Source organism: Pleurodeles waltl, chromosome 12, assembly GCF_031143425.1.
Source record: "Pleurodeles waltl isolate 20211129_DDA chromosome 12, aPleWal1.hap1.20221129, whole genome shotgun sequence".
Lineage (NCBI taxonomy): Eukaryota > Metazoa > Chordata > Amphibia > Caudata > Salamandridae > Pleurodeles > Pleurodeles waltl.
The window spans coordinates 130,504,995-130,521,744 of NC_090451.1; the positions used below are offsets into that span (position 1 = coordinate 130,504,995).

The following is a 16,750-nucleotide window of genomic DNA, read 5'->3' on the forward strand; positions in this document are numbered from 1 at the left end:
CCCCACTTTTGGCCTGTTTGTGAGTGTATGTAAGGGTGTTTTCACTGTCTCACTGGGATCCTGCTAGCCAGGGCCCAGTGCTCATAGTGAAAACCCTATGTTTTCTGTATGTTATGTGTCACTGGGACCCTGCTAGTCAGGACCCCAGTGCTCATAAGTTTGTGACCTATAGGTATGTGTTCCCTGTGTGATGCCTAACTGTCTCACTGAGGCTCTGCTAACCAGAACCTCAGTGGTTATGCTCTCTTTACAAATTGTCACTAACAGGCTAGTGACTAATTTTACCAATTTACATTGGCATACTGGAACACACTTATAATTCCCTAGTATATGGTACTGAGGTACCCAGGGTATTGGGGTTCCAGTAGATCCCTATGGGCTGCAGCATTTATTTTGCCACCCATAGGGAGCTCTGATAATTCTTACACAGGCCTGCCACTGCAGCCTGAGTGAAATAACGTCCACGTTATTTCACAGCCATTTTACACTGCACTTAGGTAACTTATAAGTAACCTTTACCTGGTAAAGGTTAGGTGCAAAGTTACTTAGTGTGAGGGCACCCTGGCACTAGCCAAGGTGCCCCCACATTGTTCAGGGCCAATTCCCTGGACTGTGCGTGCGGGGATACCATTACACGCGTGCACTACATATAGGTCACTACCTATATGTAGCTTCACAATGGTAACTCTGAATATGGCCATGTAACATGTCTATGATCATGGAATTGCCCCCTCTATGCCATCCTGGCATAGTTGGCACAATCCCATGATCCCAGTGGTCTGTAGCACAGACCCTGGTACTGCCAAAACTGCCTTTCCCGGGGTTTCACTGCAGCTGCTGCTGCTGCCAACCCCTCAGACAGGCTTCTGCCCTCCTGGGGTCCAGCCAGGCCTGGCCCAGGATGGCAGAACAAAGGACTTCCTCTGAGAGAGGGTGTTACACCCTCTCCCTTTGGAAAATGGTGTGAAGGCAGGGGAGGAGTAGCCTCCCCCAGCCTCTGGAAATGCTTTCATGGGCACACATGATGCCCATTTCTGCATAAGCCAGTCTACACCGGTTCAGGGACCCCTTAGCCCTGCTCTGGCGCGAAACTGGACAAAGGGGAGTGACCACTCCCCTGACCTGCACCTCCCCTGGGAGGTGCCCAGAGCTCCTCCAGTGTGCTCCAGACCTCTGCCATCTTGGAAACAGAGGTGCTGCTGGCACACTGGACTGCTGAGTGGCCAGTGCCATCAGGGGATGTCGGAGACTCCTTCTGATAGGCTCCTTCAGGTGTTGCTAGCCTATCCACTCTCCTAGGTAGCCAAACCCTCTTTTTCTGGCTATTTAGGGTCTCTGTCTCTTGGGATTCCTTAGATAACGAATGCAAGAGCTCATCAGAGTTCCTCTGCATCTCTCTTCACCTTCTGCCAAGGAATCGACTGCTGACCGCGCTGGAAGCCTGAAAAACTGCAACAAAGTAGTGAAGACTACTACTGCAACTCTGTAACGCTGATCCTGCCACCTTCTCGACTGTTTTCCTGGTGGTGCATGCTGTGGGGGTAGTCTGCCTCCTCTGCACTAGAAGCTCCGAAGAAATCTCCCGTGGGTCGACGGAATCGTCCCCCTGCAACCGCAGGCACCAAAGAACTGTTTCACCGCTACCTTGGGTCTCCTCTCAGCACGACGAGCGAGGTCCCCTGAATCCAGCAACTCTGTCTAAGTGACTCCCACAGTCCAGTGACTCTTCAGTCCAAGTTTGGTGGAGGTAAGTCCTTGCATCCCCACGCCAGACTGCATTGCTGGGAACCGCGACTTTTGCAGCTACTCCGCCCTCCGTGCACTTCCGGCGGAAATCCTTTGTTCACAGTCCAGCCAGGGTCCACGGCACTCTAACCTGCATTGCACGACCTCCTAAGTTGTCCTCCGGCGACGTGGGACTCCTTTGTGTGACTTCGGGTGAGCACCGTTTCACGCATCCTTGTAGTGTCTGTTTCTGGCACTTCTGTGAGTGCTGCCTGCTGCTGAGAGGGCTCCTTGTCTTGCTCGATGCCCCCCTCTGTTCCAAGATGCAATTGGCGACATCCTGGTCCCTCCTGGGCCACAGCAGCACCCAAAAACCGTAACTGCATGATTTGCAGCTAGCAAGGCTTGTTGGTGGTCTTTCTTCAGGAAAACACTTCTGCACAACTCTCCACGGCGTGGGGGATCCGTCCTCCAAAGGGGAAGTTCCTAGCCCTTGTTGTTCCTGCAGAATCTCCAGCTTCTACTGTCCAGTAGCAGCTTCTTTGCACCCACAGCTGGCATTTCCTCGGCATCTGCCCATCTCTGACTTGCTTGTGACTTTTGGACTTGGTCCCCTTGTTCCACAGGTACCCTCGACTGGAAATCCATTGTTGTTGCATTGCTGATTTGTGTCTTTCCTGCAGAATTCCCCTATCACGACTTCTATGTCCTTTGGGGAACTTTAGTGCACTTTGCACTCACTTTTCAGGGTCTTGGGGTGGGCTATTTTTCGAACCCTTACTATTTTCTAATAGTCCCAGCGACCCTCTACAAGGTCACATAGGTTTGGGGTCCATTCGTGATTTGCATTCCACTTTTGGAGTATATGGTTTGTGTTGCCCCTATCCCTATGTGTATCCATTGCATCCTATTGTAACTATACATTGTTTGCACTGTGTTCTAATACTATTACTGCATATTTTGGTATTGTGTACATATATCTTGTGTATATTTGCTATCCTCATACTGAGGGTACTCACAGATACTTTTGGCATATTGTCATAAAAATAAAGTACCTTTATTTTTACAATATCTGTGTATTGTGTTTTCTTATGATATTGTGCATATGGCACTAGTGGTACTGTAGGAGCTTCACTCGTCTCCTAGTTCAGCCTAAGCTGCTCTGCTAAGCTACCTTTTCTATCAGCCTATGCTGCTAGACACCCCTCTACACTAATAAGGGATAACTGGGCCTGGTGCAAGGTGCAAGTAACCCTTGGTACTCACTACAAGCCAGTCCAGCCTCCTACAGTGCCTCAAATCGGCCACTGTGCTGCACAAAAAAGTGGCTGACCGCTGCAACTGGGACACCGGACCATGGCCCGAGTGCCTTCCTCACCAGTCCGAACCTGGAGCTTGTCTACTTTAATTACCAGCACACTTTAGTGTGTTCAGCACAGTCCGTGTTGAGGGCCCCTATTCTCTGCTCTCATTGGTAGAGGTATTTTGACCAATGCTAGTTTCTGTACCAGCACATATCACCTTATCTTCAGTAATTACCTCTTAACTTCATGGAGATTGTCTGGCTAGCTTTTTTGACGCTTGAAGGTTATTCACTCATCAAACAGTAATGCATTTCCCTTGCATCTGCTATAGCCTAAGACCACACATATGCACGTGCCTTCATCTTTTGTTTTTCCGCCTGGTGACTGCTCCTTGTACACAGCAGAGGAGGGGCTGACATGCCAGTTAAGTAGGTAGGTAAAGGAGACCGTATTAAAGCACAAGTCGAGTGTGGTTGTGGGGGGGGGGGGGGGGGGGGGGGAAGAGAAGAGAGGGTGTATTGCAGGTAGAGGGCATCCACCCACTATTTTCACATGTTTTACCCCGTCCACCATGCAAGAAGTGGGCCCCACTAAAATGCTGAACTTGTCCCATTGTAATGTCAGACACCAGGACACATTCATCAGTACCTGCACATGGCACTTTGCAGCCCCTAACAAAGCAGACAGAGGGCAAAGGGCCTTATCCAAGTCCAGCTTGGCCCGTTAAAAAAAGCTGAATTCAAGGACACAAGGCCTCCTTTTTGTTCCACTATCCTGGCTGGGAGCAATGGAATCTCCCAGCCAGCAGCCAAATGTAAGGAAGGGAAAATAAAGGCACACAACTTTAAAACAGAAGGCATGGTTCAAGTATTTGTGAAGTGATATAGTCAATCCCTGTATGTAAGAGATGAATGTACTGTAAGAATGTCAGGTGTGGTGTTCTATCCCAAAATTTACACAAATACTAATTTACCCCTATTTCATTTCTTTTAACCCCAGAAGACTTTAAAATGGAGACTTTGCAACCAATTCCATGTTTCGCCTTGTTGCCAATTTGTCAGGTTTTTAAAAATAAATAATTTGAGGCCCACATTTTGCATCAGAGTTGGTGGTGGTTTCTTTTTTATTTTTTATTTTTGTCACAAACGTGAAGCAAAATCTCATTAGATCTTGTAATGTACTCATGATAAACGATAAGCTTGCAAACATGTGGTAAGATCTGATTGAATTTCTTGTGATGTCGCTTCCTGTGAGGTCATGCCAATTCTGTGATGTTAAGCAGCATTATTTTTGTGTTCTCCGTAACTTGGTTAGTCCTTCTTCTTCTTTTTTTTTTTTTTTTTTTTTCATTTTTTTTTTTTTCCATTTTTTTTTTTTCATTTTTACTTTGGACTTGTGCCCTGACCCTAACCTCCCCGACTCCTGTCTGTAGCTAAACGCAGACCGTCTGCTCAAGCACCAGTATCTGCTCCCTTAATTCCTAACACTAGGAACTACAGTGCCCCCGTACTGGTTGGCAGTGGCATAACTGGGCTAAAATGCAGATCAGTTTGCACAATGAGACATGGAGCACAACTCCGTCAGTTCTTCGTACCTTTGTCTAATCTTGGGAAGGTGGTCTCCAGTCTCCATGCTCAACTTCTTAGGAGCGTATTGCAGACCTTTTTCTCTGGTTTCTGTTGTGCCTCACTATGCCTGCGCACCAGTTCTTAAAGATCAGGTGGTAAGGTGGCTAAGCCCTTGTCTTCAATTTTTGCAGCATTGTCTGTGTTGCCAAAATTGTGGGATAAAGGCAGCACAGCTAGTGTGGGGCCTCCGCAAGATCCTCCAGCAGTTGTGGTTTCACAGGCCAATCGGGCTCAGTGACTATGTGAGAAAACAGGGCTGGTTGCAGAGGCCCCTTAACTTTTTGCCCCCATTTTCCACTGTTTGCTGGTGTTTTCCTGACTCTGGTGCCCTGGGTATTGCTAACCAGTCCCAGGGCCTGTGCCCTGTGCAGATCAGTATACAAATTAGGCTAATTATAATTGGCTAAGTCAACCTACCTACAAGTCCCTAGTATATGGTAGGACATGTAGGTTTAGGGACCACAGCATAGGTAGTGCACCTATAGGTGTACTGCTGAGGTGCCCAGTGTCATTTTAAAGGCAGGCCTCCCTTGCTGGCTGCTTTTAAATTAAAGTTGTATGCAAATTTGTCTTTGGAATTAAAAGTAGTTCCAAAGTCTTATGTAAGAATGAGGTAGTTTGTCACCCCTAAAGTGTGCCCTATGTGCCCCTAGGGCTGGGTGCCATGTAACTATAAGCAGGGACCTTATAAAATAGCTTTATAATCCCTGGTGAGGTAAAAACAGCCAAATACATTTTTCCCCTCATTGTAGTGAATGGCCTTCATAGACTAGAATGGGGAGACTTTATTTTACTTTTAAAAGTCCCCTTAAATGACAGATACCAAGAGTTTGGCATCATATTAATTGTTATAATAAATCCCACAACTTCAAGTTGCTGGATTTAATATAACTTGTTCAGGTAAAGAGTTTTAAACTTTACCTAAAAAGTTGCCAATTTCAGCCCTGCAATGTTTTTGCTGCTGTGCTGATTGGCCAGCCTGGCCAGGCTGCCTTAAGTGTGAAGTGGCCTGGCTTCACACAAAGATGTGCCTGTGAGAGGAAATTTCCCCTCATCAATTGGTGAGTCAGGAAGGGGGAGGGCTGCCAAACTGGTCTTCAAAGGCAGAGAAGGACCTTTGAAGCAACCCAGCAACACCCCCAACATTTTGAAACCCCAGACAATTAAGTGCCCCCTTGATTAGATTAGGAGAGGGGTGTGTAAGATTTTTAGCCACACCAGTGGGTGGGCTCAGCCAGATGTAAATTCTAAAAATCAGATTCAGCCATGATGGATTTTTGAAGAATGTTGCCTCCTGGGATTGATTTTTGCCACACTTCCCAGGAAGATGTCATCACAGGGGGAAGGACCCTGCACCTGATTGGAGAATCAGGACACCCCCCCCCCCCCCCCCCCTGTTTTTCACCCAGGAGCAAGGATAAAACTGGAAGACGTGCACCCACACCTCAGTTCACTACCACATCCCTACCAGGAAGAACTAAATAAGGACTGCCCTGCTGGACCCCTGGCCTGCACCTGGAACCTTCACTCAGAAGGGCTGCACACTTGGGCTTCACCACAAGAAGGACTTTGCCTGGCTTCAACTGGTTCAAGGAGGGACTCCGTTTGCTACAGGTGAAAAATTGCTAACCAGAGCCCCCTGCAACAACTCCTGAAGAAAGCGACCAGCTGACCACTGTCCAGTGGCCAAAAAGGAGTTTGTGCCAGGTGCATTCTGGGAGTTGTAGTCCACACCCCAAGGATCATCTCAGCTTCTGGACCCTTGGGGTGAGCTGTGGACCCCAAAAGAACCTTGAACATCTGGGAGAAGCCCCAGACGTTTGGAGAACGTTTGGAAAAAAGCTCCATAGAGGGACCGACCTGCCGCAGCAACTCTAGCAGGCTTGCTCAACCGCGACCAGGTCTGATTTGCAGGGTCGTACCGCTGAAGAAAATCTGTGAAAAAGAGACTAAGTCTGAAGGTAAACTTTTGACCGAGGCCTCCCGCGAGTTGTAGCAGAGCAGGGCTCAATCGCGTTTGGCCTTAAACTTTGACTTTGCCCGGTTGAGGTGCAACCAGATGACTCGATTGGCGCTTTTTGTTCCTAGGTGCTACAAAAACAATTATTTTAAAAATTCATATCTCTGGTTCCCCTTATCCGATTTTTATTCGTTTGTGTCATTTTAAAGAGATTATATTTTTATAAATTGGTTTTGGATTTGTTTTTTAACTATTTCCTGTGCTTTATTTAAATACTGTTCTGGGATATTTTTCGTTAGTGTGTAATATCCCTTCTATAGTCTTTAATTTGGGTCACGGTCCCACTGTATAGCCACTCCGTTTCACAAGCTTTAGCACAATGGTTTTAATTTCCTCACTCCGTCTTCCAGTAAGGTTATGAGTGGAGTTCTCAGGATGGTGAACCAAAGCATTTCAATGTGGGTCTGTTGTAGCTTTGCCCAGAAGCTGGCAACTGCTGTGCAGTGCCACATCAAATTGAAAACCTCAGCCCTTTGGCCCTGCACCTAGAGTTACATTTTACTGTAGAAAGGCTAGTAGCCCCATTGGCAACTAAAGGGTTGCATGCCGACCACTCAGAAGTGGTACCTTCTGAATGGAACTACTGAAGTTTATACTGGGAGTGGGCAGAATACTGATGTAACACAGAATTACTAAATTAACTCTGCTGCTCCACTGGCGGAATTAAACAATGAGCACTTTTTTTTTTTTATTTTATTTTTTTTACCTTGACCCTCTTGTTCCTTCTTTGAAGAGACACTAGGCCCCTTATTATAAACCCCCTGCCAAATGGAAGACTAATCACCCCCCCCACACTTGAGGCTTCCACTCACCAGCTGCCTTGGTCCCTTCTGAGGCTGCGTTGTTGAGGCTGCGTTCTACACAAGGCTGCATCCCTGCAGCAGCGAGGTTGATCACCAGGCAAACACCCTTTCCTGGCAGCAGGCCCCTGAATAAAATGACAATAGGAAGATATAAAACAAGTGGGTATCATTTAAACACACTCACCTTTGAAAAATCCTTTATCATTGGTAAATGCATTATGTTTGTCCCTCCTTGACACTTCTGTTACTGCCTTGGCCATGGGCCCTGTTACAGGTATAATTGCACGTGTGCCGATACGTTTGACTACAAGCAAACTTTTTTCCTTGTGTCTCTCCTTCGCGCTCATGGTGGCCGTGGCGCTCTGCCACATTCATTTTCAATTTGTGGCAAGAAAAGTCCAGTTAGGATTTTATAACACTAATAGCTCTAATTCTCGCAAACGCGAGACCCATTGCATTGCAAATGCTTGTTTCTTTAGTTTTGGAACACTGGTCAGTAGTACATCTCTGTACTAATGTTTACAATTAGGAAGTTAATTAATATAATTCTAAATTAGTGATGCATTCTTGGTGCTCCCTTCTTTCACTTTGTCAGTGTGCATTAGCCTGCAGTGAAACAAAAGCTTCCTTTAAACCCTTCGCTGCCAGGTCTTTTCCCCTCGGGTGCAGAGTCTTTAATTTGGCTATTTGGGGTAGTTTGCGCTTAGGCCCTCAACTTTTTGTCCACAAGTTATCCATGCCAAATTTGTCTGCTTTTTTTTTTTTTTTTTTTTTTTTTTTTTCCCTAACATCCTAGGAATTCTAGAGGACCCAGAGTTTGAGTTTCCCTACAGTGGACCAAGAAATTAGCCAAAATACTGCTAAAATGTTTATTTCCTTTTTTTTAAAGGAAAATTCTGCAGAATAAAACAGGGTGTTTACCCCCTGCCCCCCCCCCCCTCTGAAAATGACATCAACAAAGCTTGTGGTGCTAAAATTATCATCTTCCTTGCTTTCAGAAACAGGCAGACTTGAATAAAAAAAAAAAAAAATCAACACAATTTTGCCATTTTAATGGGAACTACCCTATTTTTACTATTTATTGTGCTTTCAGCCTCCTCCTAGTTAGTGATAGAAATGAGTATAAACCCATGCTGGATCCCAGACGGCTACACATTTCTGAAAAGTAGGCACAATTCTGAGTTCAGCTAGGGGTCTTTTGTGTAGGGGTCTTTTGTGTAGACCCTGCAAGGTTTTACTACAGAAAGTAGCAGCTAAAATAAATATTGAAATTGAGGAGGAAAAAGACATTTCTGTCCACGTTTTCTTTAATTTTTCCTAGCTATGGCAGATTTTTTTTTAAAGCAATATACCTCTACATCTGCTGGACTCTTCTGGTTGTGGCGATATAGAGGGCTTTTAGGTTAATCAAGAACCCTAGGTACCTAGAGTCAATAAATGAGCTGCACCTTGCAATTGGTTTTCATTGTATATTGGGTATACAGCAATTCATTTGGTGAAATATAAATAGTGAAAAATGTGTCAAGTAAACCTTTTGTATTTCCAAAATGGGTAGAAGATCAGGTGTTGAGAAGCAGTGGTTATTTGCACATCTCTGAATTCCAGGGTACCCATACTAGCATGTGAATACAGGGCATTTCTCAAATAGACTTCTTTATTACACACTTACATTTGTAAGGAAAAAATGTACAGAAACACAGCAAGGGGCGATAACACTTCTGTGCTCCAAGTCTCCTGATTTTATATTTAAAAAAAAAAAGTACCTCACTTGTGTGGGTAGGCCTAGTGCCTGCGAGAGGAAATGCAAAATGGACGTATCCCATTTTTACATTGAAATCTGATATGTTTTTTTGGAAATTGCTCACTGTGGATTGCGGCCTATAGCGCAGCCGACACCTAGGGAAACCTATAATAGCTGTAAATTTTTTTAAATTAGACACCTAGGGGAATCCAGGATGGGGTTACTTGTGGGGCTCTCACCAGGTTCTGTTACTCCGAATACTTTGCAAACCTCACAATTCACAAAAAAAAAAAACTTTCCTCAAATTTCAGTGGTGGAAAATTCTGGAATCGGAGAGGCGCTACAAACTTTCTTTCACCCAGCATTCCCCCCAAGTCTCCCGATTAAAAATGGTACCCCACTTGTGTTGGTAGGCCTAGTGCCCACGACAGTAACTACCCAAAAATGCAACATGGACACCAACTTTTTTTTATAAAAACTGACTTGTTTTGTGGTGTGTGCTGCTGTGTTTTTTTACAAAGTACCTAGATGTGGATTTTGGCCTCTAGCTCATCCGGCACCTCGGTATACCTAGCAAACCTGGACACTTCATGAAAACTAGACACCTAGGGGACCCAGGATGGGGTAACTTGTGGCAGTCGCACCAGGTTCTGTTACCCAGAATCCTCAGCAAACCTCAATTAGGCAAAAAAGAACTTTCTGCACATTTTGGTTCGGCAAACTTCTGGAATCTGAGTGGGACTACAAACTTTCTTCTACCAAGCATTCCCCCACAACTCCAGATTTTATTTTTTATTACCTCACTTGTGTGGGTAGGCCCGCGAAAGGAAATGCCCCAAAACACTACGTGAACACATCAATTTGATCAAATACAAAAATACCTGTTTTTGCACAGGAGGGGGGCACCTGCATTTTTTTGGTCCTGGGCTCAGCAGCCATTTCTAGGCACCCAAGGGAATCCAGGGATGTGTGACTTGCATGGATCCCCCAGTGTTTTCTTACCCAGAATCCTCAGCAAACGTCAAATTTAGCTAAAAATATATAAATCACATTTTCCCCACATTTGTGTTGGATCACCGCACCAGCACAAATTTCCTACAACACAAAGTTTCCCCCTTAGTCTCCAGATAAGTGGTACCTCACTTGTGTAGGTGGGCCAAGTGCCTGTGACAGGAAAGAGCCAAAAACATGTCAAAATTTGGGGGGGAACCAAAATGAGTCCAAAAGGGCAGTTTGAAGAGGAAAGAAAAAAAGTTTTTAGGCTTACTGCCACTGCAGCACTCATGAATTTTTTTTTTTTTTTTTTTTTTTTTTTTTTTTTTTTTCTACCCCTCTGAAAAATTCTGTGGAATTCTGCAGCGCTTTAATGAAGTTCATGGAATTTAACTCCACCAACTCCTAGTTTATACTTAAGATTATCAAAGGAATCGCTGCATTACTCTCCACTTGATTCTCAAGTCAAATTTAATGTAACTTAAGTAAATGGATTTTAACAGGGCAATTAATCTGGCCTAGGATGCACAACCTTCAGGCTCCTGAAATGAGAACATAGGCTCTTTATCACTGGTTAGCAGGGATAAAGTGCACATTTCTGCAGCCAGCACAAAGAGTCCAGCAAATGGTGCACGATCGGTGGTGGTGGTGGTGGGGGGGAGTTAGTCCTTCTCACATCCAGATGCTTTTCTGCAACATTCTGTTCCTTCTCAGCATTTTAAGGCTGGTTTTTGGTAATCGGATTTTGTGTACGTTTTTTGCTTTTAGGGTGCTTCCAGAAGTATTTAACTCTTGAAGATTAATGTTTTAAGAGCATAAGCAGTCCTTAAAGCTCGCAATCTTCTGCACTTTATAGTGCTTTTTATTAAATCTAGTCTGAGATGGTTTGTTTCTTGCTATCTGCTAATGTTTTCTGTCTCTGTGACCCCCCCCCCCCCCCCCTGTCTCATCGTTGGTATTCAGATCAATTCATTTGCATTTCAGCCTTTTACAAATGCTTTTGTGACCGCACAGGCATGTTGCTGTCCCCAGAGTTCTGCACTCCTCCCCCTCTCAATTGCATTCACCAAACCATTGTTTTATGCAACCCTCTCCCAGACACTTGGTTGTTAAATATTTAGTTTCTTCTTCTCACCACAGCTCCCTTTTCTATCCATCCTGTATGCTCTTTCCCTGTGGCTTCCCTCTCTGGCTTGCCTTCCTGCTCTACCTGACCCCCACTTGCCTTTTAACTCCAATGTTTCTTCCCTCATTCCATCTAACCTACACAGCTTCTGTATCTCTCCCACTACACTTCCTAATTTTAGTTTGGTTTTCCTCTAATTTAGTGTGTTGGGACAGAATGTCCCTTGCATGGTGGCGGACGTGTGCCCATGCTGTAATGTCTGGACCCCTAATGCTTATTTTTTATGGCAGAACACTGATCATGTGTGTGCACACCATGATATAGGCCTGTTTCACAGGTTGTGGTCTTTTTAGACCAGGAGTGGTGCCCAAAATGCTACACTGTGGTGAAAGCTGATTTTTTTTTTTTTTTAAGTAGGAGTTAAGCAACATGAGTGCTGTGGTGGCAGCATAGTGTCGTGATCAGTTGAAGGCAGCAGGTTTTTTTTTTTTTTTTTTAACCAGTCAATGGAGTGAGGCCTACAGGCGCACTCTTTTACACTTCAGCTGCTATGTGCTTAACTTACCCTTGGCTTATTTTGGTACAGTATGTAGTGCTGCCCAGTGTTTGTAGTAGTATTCGTTTGTGTATTGGTCCCTGTGAACAGCAATGCAGGTCTAACAGTGCTGTGCATGTATAATATATTCATCTGCTGGGAGAACCTGTGTGCCTGAATGGTGCCATGCATAAATAATATAGTTCTATGCAGTGTATGTATGTTGCTATATGCATGTGCTGGGTGCATGTGTGCTTGTCAATAGTACAATACATGGACATTGAGTTCAATTTTGGGAGACCAAGGGCTGAATGGTGCAAAATGAGCAGAAGAGGTAGATTTCTCCCCTACAACACCAGAGGCAGATTTGTGTATTGCTGATTTCCTGTAAGTGGGGTGGGACGCACTGGAGTAAAGGAGAGCCAGGCTCTTATGTACATGTTAAATGGTGCTCTTTGAGTCAGAGAAAGGTGCCCGTGATGGGGCCTGTACACATTTCTAGAAGGAAAGGAGGCTGAGAGAAGTAAGGAGCAGGGCTGAGGCCCTAGACTAACCTTCTGGTACACATCACTGTGACTGACGGCCAGATGTGAACCTCCAGTTGCTTCCATGGATGGTTTTGTGGGGTTTCAGATTTGGAGTCACTCCTGCTGTGACAGACTTCTCTGTTCCTCCTGAAAGCAGAGAAGTTTGCACTTAAAGGAAGCAGGCACCTAACATAAACTTCAAAGAATTAGATTCTAAATCATATATGATGTCAGATAATTGATTATAATAAGGGGAGCTTGAGATGCCACAAATTATCAGCAGTTAGTCTAGCTGTGTGAGGAGACGCTCTGCAAGACTTCTGCATGGGACCAGGACGGGGGTTTGGGTTGGGGGGGGGGGGGGGGCGCAAGGCCTTAGTCTTCTGGCTGAGTGTGGGGACATCACCCTGGGAATCCAAGATCAACTGCTCTAGATCCTGGAGCACCAGACCCTGCCTGCTTTCCAAGACCAGTGTTCCCTGTGAGGAAGAGGAGAGCATTGGAGGGAGCAAGGTGCAGTGGAGAATCCTGTTGAGTGATTCTCTTTAAAGAGGTGTGAGGATACAGCTGCTGCACTGATCAAATTGTTGCCATTGTGCAGAGAAAGTCAACGACATGTATGCCAAAGAACAGCCACTGAAGTCACCTGTGATTGTTTCTGCACTGAATGTCATCACCCTTGTGCAGGAAGTCTGTGACCACATATGCCAGGTGGAGTCGCCGTGAAGAGTGCTATGCTGATGGCGTCTGAGCCCATGTGAGGTGGGGAGACAATGACACCATGTGCAAGAGGAGGTGACTTGGACAAAGCAAGTGTGACCTGGTCACAGATGGTGATTTGAAGAGAGGTTGCTGTGGTGACCCTAGCAGGCCTGAGCCATATCTGGGGACCATCGCACCCCTACCCTTGGGAAGAGCATCAAGAGCCCTACTGGCTGCTGCAGAACATGTGAAATCAGACCGATGATCACAGCCCACCTGATCTCGTGTGATGGGCTTAAGAGACAGTCACTGCAGATTCAGCTCCCATGGGGGGGGGGGGGGGGGGGGGTTACTTCAGACTCCAGTCGCTCTGCTGCTGCTGCAGAGAAGACTGATTTCAGGCCATTCGGCACCAGGGAAAACTTGCTTGTCAGCACTTGGAACACTATTGACTTTAATTCAGAGTGAAATTCATGAGACTGATTACTAGTGGGGTCTAAAAGGAATGGTGCTTATGCTGAATGGAGAATATATACCACTAGCTTGATGGGAGTGGTACTTGGGGATCTTTGTAATGACACCCTGGAGCTCTGAGTCGGACTCTCACCCTTCAAGTAATAGCCCACATTCTTGCAATGGGGAAACTTTGCTTGCTATGTGCAAGAAAATACTTCTGGACATTTATAGCCATGTTGAACTGGAAACTTAGATCCACCCCCCCCTTCACTCAGGTCTGTTGCGATGTATTGAATATTATCGCCAGTGGACCCTGTTGATCTAAATGTTTCAACTACAAAAATGTACAAGCACTTCAAAGTATTGAAAAGACTCAGCCACGTAGGAGTTCCTGACATGCTCCGCGGCTCGCCATCAATGCAGAGGATGGACGCTTGTAGTACGGACATGCTATGCGGCGGCATTTTCTCCTGACCACGGAGAACATCGCCAAGCCGAGGTTGCTGAGGGGGAGGCAGCCTCTTTCGGCCTGCCATAAGATGGGTCCGACCTCGGAAATGGTCTGAATTTTCTCAGAACGCCTAACTTATTTGAAAAGGAGTTGTCACCAAAGAAGATTTCAGGTGTTCGATCCTGCCCGGCCTCCATGGGAGGAGGTCAGATTCATCTCACCTCCCACTGAGCTCTACCAGAAAATGAAATACTTGTTGCACGGTATGTCACTGGTTTCATATTATGAGAATATATAACTGGGCTTTTTGTGAACTGATCTTTTTATCAGATCGTAAGACTTGTGTTTTTTTTTTGTTTGGGAAGCACGCTCAAGCAGTCTTGGGATTTCTTTCAGAGCTATATAGGTTTGACACCCTGTGCTGTAGAAAGCACCTTTTGAGCACTAGAGTGAAACAGTGACCGGAAAAGACTTACTGAAAGGCTGGGGATGCAGTTTGAACACAGTGAAAGCATGAAGAGCTCGGGGGGGAAACATTTGTGGATTCTGAATAGCCAACACAAACCCAGCCCGGTGTTTTTCTGCAGCACAAGCTAATTTCTATATGCCCGGGAGCCGCGCGTCCCCTTTCCTCTTTCAGAAACGTAATCACTTCCTTGTGTGAGCAGATGGCACTTGCAGTGAATTGGGAATTATCTATGAGAGGGTGATCGGTTTAGTATTTTTTAGCAAATAACGTATGAGTACTGGTCACAGTCGCTGGTGGGATTTGGTACGCGTCAAGTACTTCTCAGGCAGAGCCAGAGCTATCTTTGTAGGAGGGGGAGGAAAAGAACAATGCATTGGTCCCAGCTTCCTTTTCAGGGGAGAAAGGGTGCCCTGCGTCAAAGAATGTCAAGGTGGCAAGTTGTGTGAAAACAAAGCACCTTACTCCCTCTAACCTCAGAAATGTAGACTCTCCACCAAGTGCTTCCTCCTGGCTAACTGATTCATCTCTCGGCATTACCCAGCCTCACAAATCCCCATGTTCGATTATTAACACGGCCGATCTGCACCTTCACTAGTGTTGTGTTTTTTTTTTTTTTTTTTTTTTTTTTTTTGCTGAGGTGACGAGAGAACCGGACCTAGTCCAAGACTCAGACTCAAATCTGAAATCAGCCAATAAACTGGGCTCACTTCAGAATCAGTCAATGCCTACTGTGAACTGAGTAACTGCAGTAAGATTCAGGACACAGGCTCTGCATTCAAGCTGCTGTATCCACTGTTTACTGGAGGAGTGGGGAGGGGGCAAAAGATGTAATCCCTGCGTTAACCAATAACATTATCTCCGCCCCTCAAGTGGACAGTCGCTCTTCTAATCCACTTCATGATACACTGCATGTCTTGGGGAAGAATGTAACGGCCCACTGTGCACGCCATCATAAATGGGCTTCCTCAGATCGCCAAAGATCAGCGGAACTGAAAAGTTCGGCATCCATCTCAGGAATATGGAGAAAAGGTAGCTTCTGGCACTCCTTCAGAAAACTTGCTCCTTCAAATTCTATCTGAACTAAGAACTCGGAAAATTATGCAAGAAGAATCAAGTCAGAAAACGGAATAGCAATTAAGTCAAATTTTTGGTGATATACAGCAACTTAGCTCACGTATTAAAGAGGTGAGGGCAAAAAGTCTCGGATCTGGAATATTCACGCTTTTTTTTTTTTTTTTTTTTTGGCTTTCGCAGTGGCAAAATGTCAAGCAGATCTGTTGGACCTGCAGATTCTGCTAGATGACGCTGAGAACTGTTCACCCAGGTCTAATCTGAGGTTCACTGGATCCCTGAAAGTCTCAAAAATGCGCAGACTGTTAAAGATTTCATTACTGACCTTGTTTTAAATCATGGTCTCTCAGAACCAAAGGATAAACATTTAGATTTCACTATTATGCGGGCCCATTGGGTCCCAGCAGTACAGCCACCCAACGTAAAATATCCTGAAACTGTACTCGTCAATTTTGGCGACTTTGGCAACTAGGAACGTATTCTACAGCAAGCAATTAAGAATAACTCACCAGATTGCCAGCAGGACTAGTCCAACAATCTAAATTATTATTTATTTTTATATTTTTTTGGGTCACTAACTTGGTCCACACAGTGGATGCCGCTAAGACTCTTTTGCTCTTTTGCACTCAGTTCAGAACTCTGATGGTTCAGGACAAAGGGGAGCGGGAGGTTGGGGGGGGTGGGGGGGGACTTAAAATGAGAATGGAAGGTTGAGTTTCTTTGGAAGGGTCTGTTGTAGCTAATAGCACATTATTAGGACATTTACATTCCAGTCCCCCTTTGCAATTTATGGCGCCATGCCAAGGGACCAGACTAGGGAACATGGGGGTTGGTGGGGGTGGCTCCGGAGGGCCCCAGGTGTTGGCCACCCAAGGGGTGGGATAGGGGTGTAGGTGGATGTCGGGGTAAGGGGTACAAGACCCTTTACCATACTAAAATATAGCTATGCGCTATGTGGAATGATTAACTTTATACTCCGGATGACACCATTCGATACAGGCCAAGGTTTACGCGCTCTGATTTCTGATTACTTAATATATAGGCAATTCTTTCTAAGAATTCAATGGTAAGGTTAAATTCCTCACTAAAAATAGTTTCCTGGAATGTTAATGGGTTACATAATCTGAGAAAAAGGTCTGTAATTGAGGAGAGGGTAAATGCTCTTAATCCTTTTGTCATCTTGTTACAAGAAACTAATT

At 45.3% G+C, this 16,750-nt stretch overlaps 1 protein-coding gene and 1 long non-coding RNA gene across 3 annotated transcripts in view; one reads left to right on the forward strand and one right to left on the reverse strand.

Moving 5' to 3' along the window:
• Window positions 1–16,750, forward strand: part of LOC138267857 (hydroperoxide isomerase ALOXE3-like) — a 211,166-nt gene that overhangs the window by 72,096 nt on the left and 122,320 nt on the right. The window lies entirely within an intron of this gene.
• The window catches only part of LOC138267858 (uncharacterized), a 37,741-nt gene that overhangs the window by 14,404 nt on the left and 6,587 nt on the right, over window positions 1–16,750 (reverse strand). Inside the window, exons 2-3 of the long non-coding RNA XR_011199884.1 lie at window positions 12,430–12,549; window positions 7,490–7,605 (exon numbers count right to left, since the gene is read on the reverse strand). This is a non-coding gene — a long non-coding RNA (uncharacterized lncRNA). The remainder of the gene's footprint in view (window positions 1–7,489; window positions 7,606–12,429; window positions 12,550–16,750) is intronic.